Here is a 12,010-nt window from a genome sequence, read left to right on the forward strand (position 1 = left end):
TGGCCAAAAAAAGCCACAAAAAAAAAAAAAAAAAAAAAAAAAAAAAAAAAAAGAAGTATGGAGAATCCTCAAAGAACTCAAAATAGACCTTTCATTTGATCCTGCAATCCCATTACAGGCATGTATCCAGAAAAAAAAAAATCGTTTTATCCTACAGACATTTGCACTAGAATGTTTATTGCAGCTCAGTTTGCTATTGCCAAAATGTGGAAACAACCTAAATGCCCATCAAACTTGGAATGGATTAACAAACTGTGGTATATGTATACCATGGAATACTATTCAGCCATAAAGAGACGGAGACTTTTTATCTTTTGTATTAAACTGGATGGAGTTGAAACACATTCTCCTTAGTAAAGTAACACAAGAATGGAAAACCAAATATCCTGATGTAACTCTATACTCACATGAAGCCAGTAGATGAGATCTAATATATGCCCACATAAGAGAAAAACTCAATTCACTTCAAGTTGGTAGGGGGAGACAGGAGGAGGGAAGGTGATTGCTGTGCTCCCACTTAATGGACAATGGAAGGGTATATGGCACACATTCTGGGTGTGGGACACAACTAACAAATGCACATATTGTAACCTAGTTGTCTGTATCCTTACATTAATCTGAAATTTAGAAAAAGAAAGAGCTTTTCTTTCTTTCCACTTATTATCTGTATGATCTCATAGCTTCTTATATTCATTGGCTTTAGTTCATTCCTATCTTTATTTATTTAAAAAGTTTTTATTGGGGCAGGCATGGTGACTCTTGCCTGTAATCCCAGCACTCTGGGAGGCCAAGGTGGGTGGATTGCTTGAGCTCAGAAGTTTGAGACCAAAGCCAGAGTAAGACCTCGTCTCTAAAAATAGCCAAGTGTTGTGGTGGGTGCCTGTAGTCCCAGCTACTTGGAAGGCTGAGGCAAGAGAATCACTTGAGCCCAAGAGTTTGAAGTTGCTGTGAGCTGTGACACCACAGCACTCTACTGAGGGCAACAAAGTGAGACTCTGTCTCAAAAAAAAAAAGTTTTTATTTCAATTAGAAAAAAAGGTTTTTTTTTGCAAATAACCTTTTATTATTATGATGCAAGTAGTTTTTTGGCCAGGGCTGGGTTTGAACCCACCACCTCTGGCATATGGGGCTGGCACCCTACTCCTTTGAGCCATAGGGGCCGCCCTAGAAAAAAGTTTTAATTAAAATACTCCATTTTAGAGAAGTTTTAGGTTTATAGAAAAATAGAACAGAATAAAAGAGAGTTCTCATATATCCCCTCATCCCACCCCCTTCCCACTTTCCCTTGTTACTATCTTGCATAGTGTGGTATATTTCTTATAGTCGATGAACCTATATTGCTCCATTGTTATTAACCGAAGTCCATAGTTTACATTAGGATTCACTCTTGTTACGTATCTGCCAATCCAGCATCATACAGAACAGCTTCACTGCCCTAAATACCCCTTGTGCTCCACCAACTCATTGTCCTTATTTATTTTAATGCTCAAATTGTCCCAGACTTGGTCAGGGGTAGCCACTTCAAGCTGACTCCCGTTCCTTTTGATACGTCATCATTTTTTTAAGCAAGTTTTTACTTTCCAGTACAAGATGTTTCTACTGTCTTCTACTTAATCCTGCCCAACCCTAAAATTAGTCATTTCTGTAAGGGACACTGGTTTCTTTCAATAGGGAATGGTATTTAGAAACCACGATCTGGGCACTAAAACTTTTTGTTCTCATTAATTTGTTGAGTGCATGTTTTCTCTTTACCCTTGTGGCTAACAAAGAAAAAGTAGTTCCTTAGAAAAGGAACACGTTAGAAACATCTGTGCTTTAGGGCGGGTTGTTATATAATTACATGACAAACTTTGCACACTGCGAAATTTAACTCTTTTTTTTTTTTTTGTTTGAGACAGACCCTCAAGCTGTCGCCCTGGGTAGAGTGCCATAGCATCACAGCTCACAGCAACCTCCAACTCCTGGGCTCAAGCGAGTCTCCTGTCTCTGCCTCCCAAGTAGCTGGGACCGCAGGCGCCCACCACAACGCCTGGCTATTTTTTGGTTGCAGCCATCATTGTTGTTTGGTGGGCCCGGGCTGGATTTGAACCCACCAGCTCAGGTGTATGTGGCTGGCGCCTTAGCCGCTTGAGCCACAGGTGCCGAGCCAGAAATTTAACTCTTGCTTCTTCAAATCTTCAGTCACGTTTCTTCTATGTCTTTGAATAGTATTGCAGGCTAAGGAATATGTTTTGGTTTATCGTCGTACTGTGGTAAAAAGAGCAAGTGGCACATGGCCTTTTGTTTTTGCTGTTAAGAGTCTCCAGGTCAGGGCCAGTACCAGGGTTCTCGCCTGCAAACCCAGCACTCTGGGAGGTGGAGGTATGCAGATAGCTTGAGTTCAGGAGTTCGAGATCAGCCTAAGCAAGAGTGAGACCCCATCCCTAAAAATAGTAGGCGTTGTGGTGGGCACCCGCAGTCCCAGCTACTTGGCAGGCTGAGGCAAGAGGATCGCTTGAGCCTGAGAGTTTGAGGTTTCCGTGAGCTATAATGTCATGGCACTCTACTGAGGGTGACAAAGTAAGACTCTGTCTCAAAAAAAAAAAAAAAAGGACCTCTAGGTCAGGTGTGGTGGCTTCGCCTGTAATCCTAGCACTTCAGGAGGCCAAGGTGGAAGAATCACTTAGGGGCAGGAATTCAAGATCAGCCTGAGCAACATAGTGAGACCCTGTCTCTACAAAGAGAAGATTAAAAAAAAAGAAAATTAGCCAGATGTGGTGGCATGTGCTTATAGTCTTAGCTACCGGGAAGGCTGTGGCAGGAGGATTGCGTGAGCCCTGGAGTTTAAGCCTGCAGCGAGCTGTCATGATGACGCCCCTGCACTTGAACTCTGGCAACAGAGTGAGACCCTGTCTCAAAAAACCCAAAACCAAAATAAGAAATAAATAAGAAACCAAAAAAACCCCTCAAAATCCATTTATAAATATTGTCACCAATTGTGAAATTTTGTACAGAACCAGAGTGAGTGAGTATCATGTGACTTTAAACACTTGCAATGTCAGAGGCTTGCTCTTTTGGAAAACGTCCTCCTACAGCAATGGCTTCACAGTGCGGATAGCTAACACATCAAGGCTCAATAGACTTTAGGAAGAGGTGAATGATTACTGACAATGGGTATGAATTCATTTCAAAAATAGGATTTTTGATGATTTTTAAAAAATAATCCACTTCAGGTGGTCACTGTTTTTTATATTGTAATGCGTTCATACCAGCAATAGGAGATGGGTCAGTTGTATGTTAATGGTATCATCTATTTATTTATTATTATTATTTTTTGCCACGGCTGGGTTTGAACCTGCCACCTCTGGCATATGGGGCCAGCACCCTACTCCTTTGAGCCACAGGCCTAGCCCATTTTTTTATTTTTTGAGATAGAGACTCAAGCTATTGCCCTGGGTAGAATGCCATGGCATCACAGCTCACAGCAACCTCAAACTCCTGGATTTAAGTAATGCTCTTGCCTCAGCCTTCTGAGCAGCCAGGACTACAGGCGCCCGCCACAACTCCTGGTGGTTTTTGGTTGTAGTTGTCATTGTTGTTTGGCAGGCCCAGGCTGGATTCAAACCCTCCAGCTCTGGTGTATGTGGCTGGCGCCTTAGCTGCTTGAGCTATGGGCACCACCAATGGTATCATCTTTAATTTCCAATTTATTTACAAGAATCTTATCACCTATTTTCTGTTAGTTTAGTTAAAACTAGCTAACATAAGCTGTAAAAACACATCAGGCCACATGAATGGTTAGACATAACGATCAACTCCAAAGAGAGCACATGGAAACATCTCTGCACATTTCCACCTTGTGGGATTCCCACTCTGCTCTCAGGGATGTCACACATCACTGAATGGGACCTGTGATCATCTGACATTTAGAGTAAGTGAAGTGCTAGTGCCAGGAGATACAGGTATTCTTAAAGCTTACTTTCTTTCTTTTTCTTTTTCGACATTGGAAAACAAAGCAGTTTATTTCCATGAAAAGGAGAGAGCACCGGGAAGATGACAATTCAAATAGATTTAACTGTAAAGAACACTTTTTATGTTTCTTCATTTATTTCTATTAAAGAATGTAAATAGAACTTCATTGTACCTCAGTGAACCCTTCGTTTCAACACAAACCCTTAGGGAGTGGGCACCCCAGGTTAGAAACCACTACTCTAGAACCTTTCAGAAGAGTGAATTCACTTCTTTCTGGGTAGAGAGGTTGTTAGAAGAATGTGTAGTCACTAGCTGAGCACACTCCAGGGACACAGACTTGTAGGGTATATGGACATTAGTTCCTGATGCTCACGGAAGAATCTGAGCAGGTCTACTCCGCAGTCTCCAGACTTGCCTTTCTCTTGGGTGCTGTTAAGAACTTTTGATCAGGCAACTAAGTAAAAAATAACAAACAGCAGGGAAGTTCCACTAGTTTGGTGACAAGGGGTAGGGTGACCTGGGTTAAGATGTATTTAAATGGAGATAGCGAGTAAGTAGAAGGTTACTCAGGAAAAGAGGGGACACAGTGTTCCAAGCAAAGGGAACAATTTGAAGGTCAGCGTTTAGTGGACATTGAGGAATGATTGAGACTGGCTTCACACTCAGTGCATATAGGGAAAGGAAGATGTCTGCTTTTAACTGATAGTAAGGAGGAAGCCACACCCCTTTCTAATGGGTAATTATCTTCCAAACAGACCCTGGGCCTACTGGTTAGGAGTATGAGTTCTGAAGTTAACTTGACCTGGGCTAGGATCCCAACTCCATCACCTCTAGGACCTTGGCCATGTTATTTGATGTTGTTTTCTTGTGTGGAGCGTAACAGTATGTATGCCACAGTGGCGTGATGCACAAATTAATGAATAATGTGAGGAGCTTAGTCAAGTATCTGGCACATGGGACTCAATAAATTCTGGCTATTTTTCACCCCTGAATATTGTGGGTATTGTTTTTTCTACCTCTGAAAATCTGAAGGATCATTTAGCCCTAATGACCAAAACTTCATAGTCTCCAACCTCAGTCAAGCTGACATTGAAAACCTTCCGCCTTCACTTTCGATCTCTACCCTACCACTTCTCATTTTCAACAGACGTTCTTCCACCAAACTCCAACTTTCTTGGAAAATACAAGGAATAAACAGATCAGGTCTCAGCTTTCCCAGCACTAAAAGCTTCACCTCACGGGCACCTGTGGCTATTCTTTCTTTCCTTCTCTTACTGGGAAGGCATCCTTCTCTGAGTCAAATGATGATCTCTCTGGTTCTGTAAGCAACCTCTTCGTTGGGCTGGATTTTCATGGATTATTTTTCCCTTGTCTTATGATTTCATCTTCTTCCTGTGGTTCCTTCTCAGCAACAGTTAAAGGTTCTCAAGTCTCTCCCTAAAAAGGCACAGCCTCCGCTCCCTCCACGCTGTCCTTTGTCTCACTGCTCATTTGTAGCTACATCTGTCCACAGCTGTCTTTGTTTTCACCCTTCTCATTTATTCCTAAACCCTATTATTGTGCTTACTCCATTCTTGCCGAGATCATCAACTAATTTCCAGTGTTCAGACCTACTAGACTCTCTGTAGCCTTTATCTTACTCGACTTCCCAATAGCATTTGGGATCTGCCATTCCCTGTGCCTGTTCTCTCAGCGTCTCATGATTCCGTACTCATTCATCTGTCTCTCTGGCCTTTCTTCCCAATCTCCAGAGCTTGTGATACTTAACTATTGATACTGCTCATTGGTTTTTCCTAGCTCACCTTCTCTTCTTATTTTAAGTGCTCTCCTCAGACCAGCTTGGTTGCTCACACCTGTAATCCTAGCATTCTAGGAGGCTGAGGCAGGTGGATTGTCTAAGCTCAGGAGTTCGAGACCAGCTTGAGCAAGAGTGAGACTCTGGTCTCTAAAAATAGCTGGGTGTTGTGGTGGGTGCCCAAAGTCCCAGCTACTTGGGAGGCTGAGGCAAGAGAATCAATCACTTGAGCCCAAGAGTTTGAGGATGCTGTGAGCTATGACGCCACAGCACTCTACCAAGGGTAACAAAGTGAGACTCTATCTCAAAAAAAAAAGAAAGAAAGAAAAAGAAAATGCTCTCCCCTAGTGGCCTTGTCCCCTTCTATGAGTTCACTGTTATTTATGCTGATGGCTCCCAAACTTGTCTTCAGCCTAGATTTGTCTCCTGATCTCAAGGTTTTAAATCTGCTAACTTGTTGGAAACGAGAGGAGGGGCTTTTCTTTCTTTCTTTTTTTTTTTGTAGAGACAGAGTCTCACTGTACCGCCCTTGGTAGAGTGCCGTGGCGTCACATGGCTCACTGCAACCTCTAACTCTTGGGCTTACGCGATTCTCTTGCCTCAGCCTCCCGAGTAGCTGGGACTACAGGCGCCCGCCACAACGCCCGGCTATTTTTATGTTGCAGTTTGGCCGGAGCTGGGTTTGAACCCGCCACCCTCGGCATATGGGGCCGGCGCCCTACTCACTGAGCCACAGGCGCGGCCGAGAGGAGGGGCTTTTCTTCTCCAAGTATTCTGCTCCCCATTTCAGGAGTCTGGTTCCAGGCCAAAATCTTGGGTGGGATCTTTCAGTCTTGTTTGTTTGTTTTTGTGAGACAGTCTCTGTCACCCTGGGTAGAGCACCATGGTGTCAAACTCTTGGGCTCAAGCCATCCCTTTGCCTCAGCTTCTGGAGTAGCGGGGACTACAGGCACCCACCACAGCTTCAGACTAGTTTTTCTATTTTTAGTGGAGATGGGGCATCACTCTTGCTCAGGCTGGTCTAGAGCTCCCGAGCTCAAGTTATCTACCTACCTCAGCCTTTCCGAGTGTAAGGATACAGGTGTGACCCACCACACCCAGCCAATCTTTCAGTTTTAACCACAGAAATTACAAAGCTTTGTTTACCAGACCTCATGGGGGAAGCCGCCCTCCCCACACAAGACTTGGTGCGTAGCAGTGCACAGCAGTTCTTTTTTTTTTTTTGTAGAGACAGAGTCTCACTGTACCGTCCTCTGGTAGAGTGCCGTGGCGTCACACGGCTCACAGCAACCTCTAACTCTTGGGCTTACGCGATTCTCTTGCCTCAGCCTCCCGAGCAGCTGGGACTACAGGTGCCCAAAGCAACACCCGGCTATTTTTTTGTTGCAGTTTGGCCGGGGCCGGGTTTGAACCCGCCACCCTCGGCATATGGGGCCGGCGCCCTACTCACTGAGCCACAGGCGCCGCCCATGCACAGCAGTTCTTTAGAGAACTTTGTGGTCAAGGACTCAGCCCTACCTCACCCACCAAGCCTTGGTAGCACAGGAGCATTCCCAGCCCAGGCACCTGAATTCAGAAGCCTCCTTACTGGGGAGCTTGGCTGAAACACTTTTCTCTAATTTGATTCAGTATTGTCCACTCTCACCCCCCCCCCCTTCCTCTTTCCGAACTCTTTATGGCAGTGAGACAGTTTTTTCTTTCTACATCACATCTGACCACAGACCCTCCGCTGAGCCATTCTGTGGGGTAAAGAGAACACTGCAAAGCTGATGCTTTTTGCTTCTTGCCTGACAGGCAAATAAAGGCTTGGTTGTTACTTCTGGTTGTACTTTCCTAATGGACACCTGATTTCTTGACACTGTTCAGTGGGCCTTTTCTGCCTAAAGACTTGTGTCTCTCTTCAGCTCAAGAAAATTTTCCTGCATTATTTTTGTGCTTAGGGTTTGGTGAGCTTCTTGGATTGGTGAGTTTACAGTTTTCATCAAGTATGGAAAACTACTGGTTATTCTTTTTCCAATATTTTTTCTTATCCTCCCTTTACTCCTATTCCAAACACACGTGTATGAGACTGCTTGAAGTTGTGCTCACTAGTATCTTTTTCACTGGCCTTCCTCCCCTCTGTTATTCGGGCTGGATAATTTCTATTGCTGCTTTTGGCTGGGGCTGGGTTTGAACCCACCACCTCTGGCATATGGGGCCGTCGCCTGATAATTCCTATTGCTATATCTTCAAGTTCACGCCTCTTTTCTTCTGCAGTGTCCAATCAGCTATTAATACTAATCCAGTGCATTTGTCATGTCAGATATTAGATTTCCAGCTACAGGAAAAACAAACGAACAACTTTATGTCTCTCCTTAGCATACTACTACTTTTTTCTATCTTCTGGAACATGTGAAATACAGTTTTAGTAATAGTTTTAATGTCTCAGTCTACTAATTTTATCTGCTGCTTCTTCTGCTTTAATTTTCTTCTTGTTAAGTTACTATTAGCCTAAAGCTGCCTTCTTACATATTTCAAGTTTGGCCTAAGGGTTTCTTCACACCTACTGAACTACAACCTAACTGGCTGTGTAAATAGACCATAACCTCCTCTTGTAACAAGTAACTGAGTCTCAGCCTGTAGTGCCCAGGAGTTCCACAAAGACCGCACGGCCAAACACACCACATTTACAGCAGAGTCCTTTTATTGAAGAGCCAGCTGGCGACTGCCTCAGTGTCCCAACATGGGGTTTTGAGAGCAGCCCCGAGTGCTTAAGGAGTCAGGTTTTTAAGGCTTGGTCTGCATCCTGGTTGGCACGCAGGCTGTCCGGGTGTATCTGGGGTGTGGGGGGGGGGCAGGTAGCAAGCAAGCATGGTATAGAAGCAGAATTTTGTGGTTAGTTAGCTATACGTCATACATCTTTGTTTTAATATTTCCCCATACATCTTAGTTCCGGTACTTTTTTTTTTTGTAGAGACAGAGTCTCACTTTACCACCCTCAGTAGAGTGCCATGATGTCACAGGACTCACAGCAACCTCTAGCTTTTGGGCTTCCGCGATTCTCCTGCCTCAGCCTCCTGAGCAGCTGAGACTACAGGTGCCCGCCACAATGCCTGGCTATTTTTTGGTTGCGGTTCAGCCGGGGCTGGGTTTGAACCCGCCACCCTCAGTATATGGGGCCGGCGCCCTACTCACTGAGCCACAGGCTCCACCCTAGTTCCAGTACTTTTCCTCCATACGTCTTTGTCTCCGTAGAGAGACAATTCTCTCCACCTGGAATTGTTTAAAGGTCAGTCTGGGGATAGTCAGTTCATTTCCCAGGCCCAGGAGTTAGTCAAGCAAGACGTTAGTGAGCACTTCCCTGTCTATCTTGGAAGTGAACCAGACTTACTCCATTTTGTTGAGGGTTTGCACCCAGGAATTTGTCAGGGGTTAACTGGTATTTTTCTACTTTAGCCTGGACCTAACAAGCCAGTCAGAGCAGCTGAGTTTCAGCCGATCACAGGTGGCCAGCTCTTCAAGTCAGACAAACATCAGAGGTGTTCCCCAGCCAGTTGTTTCTGTACCTCCCTTCTGTGTTCTGTACATCACTTTCCCTTTTCTGTCCAAAAATGTTATCTGACTATGAGACAGCCTCAAAGTCACTCTGAACCTATTCTGGTTTTGGGGTGTCCCAATTCACAAATCATTCTCTGCTTAATTAAACTCCATTAAATTTAATATGTCTAAAGGTTTTTTTTTTTAAACATGCTCATTAAGAGTTGTATTTTACTACCCCTTTGCATGCCTAGTAACTTTTGATTAAATGTTAGACATTGTAAATGTTACATTGTTGGGTGCTAGATCTTCCTGTATTCCTATAAATATGCTTGAGTTTTGCTCCAGGAAGTTGGTAAATCGCTTGGAAATGGTTTGGTCCTTTGTTAGGTGGGACCAGAGAAGTGTTTCGCAAAGGGCCAAATTTGCCCCATTGTTAGGGTAATATTCTCCTGAATACTCTACGGATGTTCCATGAATTATGTGGGTTTTCATTCTGGTGGGGAAAATATTTTCAGCTCTGTATAAACGCTTGGAGTTGATCTTTTTCTTTTTGGGGGTGACTCTTTCCTTGGCCTAGGGTTTCTTACAACATATGCTGTGGTTAGTATTTAGCTGAATACTTGATAACAACTCTTTGTAGCTCTCTGGGGCTGTCTGTCTGTAGCTCTTTCCTCTTTGGCACTCTGCCCTGTGAAATCTTGTTGCCTCTGTGTTCTTGAATTCCTAGCTCTGTTTCCTCAACCCACAGGGATCTAGTACCTCCTCTCTATGTTGAGGACTGAAAATTCTCTGCAGAAAGTCAGCTTGGGCAATTGTAGAGCTCATCTCATTTGTTCCTCTCCTCTTAGGGACCACTGTCCTACACTGGCTGTTATCTGATATTTAAAATATATATGTTCGGAGGCGGAGCAAGATGGCAGCCGAGTAACAGCTTCCTTGCATCTGGGCACCGTGAGTCTGGGGATATAGGACTCCAGGCATCTCTGGCTGGTGGGATCTGCCTATCATCAACCCTGAGAGGATACAGGGAGTCAGCGAGAGACTTCTGGACCCCAAGAGGAGGACTAAAACAGTGGAAAACCGGCAAGTGGTCGCGTGTGTTCAATCCGTCTAAACCCGCCCCCAACTTCCACAGCCACGAGAACTTAAAGAGCAAGAGGAAGTGAAAGGAAAATTAGGGCAAGGAAACAGATAAAAGAAATCACCCATGAGGAAGAATCAGCAGAAAACTCCAGGCAACATGAAGAACCAGTCCAGAACAACCCCGCCAAGGGACCATGAGGTAGCTACTGCAGAGGATTCCACTTATACAGAAATGTTAGGAATGACAGAAAGGGAATTTAGAATACACATGTTGAAAACAATGAAAGAAATGATGGAAACAATGAAGGAAACTGCTAATAAAGTGGAAAATAACCAAAAGGAAATCCAAAAACAGAATCAAATAGGAGATGAACGATATGAAGAATATAAAAAGGATATAGCAGAGCTGAAGGAAATGAAACAGTCAATCAGGGAACTTAAAGATGCAATGGAAAGTATCAGCAACAGGTTAGACCATGCAGAAGAAAGAATTTCAGAGGTAGAAGACAAAGTTTTTGAGATAACTCAAATAGTAAAAGAGGCAGAAAAGAAGAGAGAGAAAGCAGAACGTTCACTGTCAGAATTATGGGACTTTATGAAGCGTTCCAACATACGAGTTATAGGAATTCCAGAAGGGGAAGAAGAATGCCCCAGAGGAATGGAAGCCATACTAGAGAATATTATAAAAGAAAATTTCCCAAATATCACCAAAGATTCTGACACACTGCTTTCAGAGGGCTATCGGACCCCAGGTTGCCTCAACTCTAACCGAGCTTCTCCAAGACACCTTGTGATGAACCTGTCCAAAGTCAAGACAAAAGAAAAGATTCTGCAAGCTGCCAGGAGTAAGCGCCAGTTGACCTACAGGGGCAAATCCATCAGAGTGACCGCAGACTTCTCTAATGAAACTTTCCAAGCAAGAAGACAGTGGTCATCTACCTTTAATCTACTTAAACAGAACACTTTCCAGCCCAGAATTCTGTACCCTGCTAAGCTAAGCTTCAAAATTGACGGAGAAATCAAATCATTTACGGATATACAAACATTGAGGAAATTCGCCACAACAAGACCAGCTCTACAGGAAATACTTCAACCTGTTCTGCACACTGACCACCACAATGGATCAGCAGCAAAGTAAGAACTCAGAAATTAAAGGACAGAACCAAACCTCCACACTGATGCAAAAGATAAAACTAAGCAATGGACTCTCACCAAATAAGACGAATAGAATACTACCACACTTATCAATTATCTCAATAAATGTTAATGGCTTGAATTCCCCACTGAAGAGACATAGATTGGTTGACTGGATTGAAAAACACAAGCCATCCATTTGCTGTCTGCAAGAAACACACCTGGCTTCCAAAGACAAATTAAAGCTCCGAGTCAAGGGTTGGAAGACAATTTTTCAGGCAAATGGAATTCAGAAGAAAAGAGGAGTTGCAATCTTATTTTCAGATACATGTGGATTTAAAGCAACTAAAGTCAAAAAAGACAAAGATGGTCACTTTATATTGGTCAAGGGAAAAATACAACAAGAAGACATTTCAATTCTAAATATCTATGCACCCAATTTAAATGCTCCCAGATTCTTGAAACAGACCTTAGTCTGAGCAATATGATATCTGATAATACCATAATAACAGGGGACCTTAACACTCC

The sequence above is a fragment of the Nycticebus coucang genome, chromosome 16 (assembly GCF_027406575.1).
Source record: "Nycticebus coucang isolate mNycCou1 chromosome 16, mNycCou1.pri, whole genome shotgun sequence".
Taxonomy (NCBI): Eukaryota; Metazoa; Chordata; class Mammalia; order Primates; family Lorisidae; genus Nycticebus; species Nycticebus coucang.